The sequence below is a fragment of the Capsella rubella genome, unplaced genomic scaffold, assembly GCF_000375325.1.
Source record: "Capsella rubella cultivar Monte Gargano unplaced genomic scaffold, Caprub1_0 scaffold_116, whole genome shotgun sequence".
Classification (NCBI taxonomy): domain Eukaryota; kingdom Viridiplantae; phylum Streptophyta; class Magnoliopsida; order Brassicales; family Brassicaceae; genus Capsella; species Capsella rubella.
In genome coordinates, this window is record NW_006238812.1 from 9779 (window position 1) to 11332 (window position 1554).

The 1554-nt window shown below is 31.7% G+C and overlaps 1 long non-coding RNA gene across 1 annotated transcript in view; it reads left to right on the forward strand.

Annotated features, from left to right (window-relative positions):
- The window catches only part of LOC111831125, a 2990-nt gene extending 1951 nt beyond the window's left edge, over positions 1-1039 (forward strand). The window contains exon 2 of the long non-coding RNA XR_002834345.1: positions 693-1039. This is a non-coding gene — a long non-coding RNA (uncharacterized LOC111831125). The remainder of the gene's footprint in view (positions 1-692) is intronic.
- The last annotated feature ends 515 nt before the right edge of the window (positions 1040-1554 follow it).

Sequence of the window (1554 nt, forward strand, 5' to 3'; positions counted from 1 at the left end):
CATACATGTCTAATTGATGTACATATAACAAGGTCTTGATGATATTCAAATTCATCTAAACTTATCGTAATATATGAATCTGTCAAAAAAGTAAAATTAAAAATCTTTAAATTGTTAGTGAAGGGTTCAGATTATTATTTTCATAAAAATTCAGTGTACTTTTTTAATAATTTCTGATGATTTATTTATAAATGGAAATTCAAAGTATTGTTTTGGATTTTATTTTATTTTTAGACAATCCCCTATATAATAAAAGAGAAGTACACTTTTGATATCTTTAAAAATTGACTAAAATTTCCATATTTGCCATTCAATTAGTTGTGGAGGATAGCTTTTATTGAAATTAGAATGGGTAATTTTTTGAATTTTTACAAATCAAAATCAATTATCCGACCCGTTTGCTAAAGATCCGCGTGTCTGCCCGTGTCTTAAAAGGAGTGTGACAGATCAAGTTAAATCCTCGTGGAAAACAAGGCATGTTCAATTTTGTTTACGGGCTTTTACTCTTCATCTCTGATAAATTATAGTAAATGGGCCCAGATTTTTAAATGGATCCAGCTTAACAATTCATGTTTTATTATGCATTAATTATTAATTATAAGAAATCAAAACACCTATTTAATAATAATAGCATTGACCTAATATAATTTTCCTCTTCTCTAAAACGCCGTCTCCCAACATTGGACAAGAAGAAAAAGAAGAAGAAGAAGAAAGATGTCTTCGATGATCAATCTAGTGACTTTGGTACCAAGGATTTGGATTTCAAGGAAGAGAAGCTAGGAGTTGCAGATTACAAATCCCTCTGATACGAGTTTGATGCTTGCGTTGCGGGTGAGAAAATGGGTTCTGGAGATGCGAGGACATTGAGTTACTCATGAAGTAGGAGATTTGCTGATTTGGTTTGGAGAAAGGTAAATTCTTATCCTTGGTAGCATGTTTATCTCAACATTGATTCCAATCATGACGGATTAACTTGAGTTATACTCATCTGTTTTGGATGGTGATCTGAAATATGAAACAAGTTCTCCGCTTTGGGAAACTATGTTACATTAAAAAAAAAATTTGGGGGGGGGGGGTTAATTTGTGTGAATGTAAACGAAAGATCAAATCTAAAACTGAACGTTTGAATCCAAGTCCGATTCGATTAGCTTTATAGAAGTAATAATGTTTTCTTACACAGTTACACTGAATCTAATCAACACATGGAATTTAAGAAATTACATGCTTGCCCAGGTTTTTTATGGGGCGCAAGTCTATTAAAAGTTAGTCCACTATGTTTTTACTTCGTACTCTCAAGTGATGTTCTTACTTAACACCGCTGCCATAAACCTGGTGTATAGTGGGTTGTGGAAATTGGTATTTTACCCAAATTATAAAGGTGTAATGGTAAAAGAGTACATATTTTGTTGTTTCGATTTGCTATTAAAATGTGTTTCAGTTTTTTTTTCTTTCTCTATCTCTCACTTGGCTTTTCAAATGGAATGTAAACCATAAATATTTATTCTAGATTTTAAGTAAAATTCTAACATGGATTGGAAGCCACTCTTAGAAGAA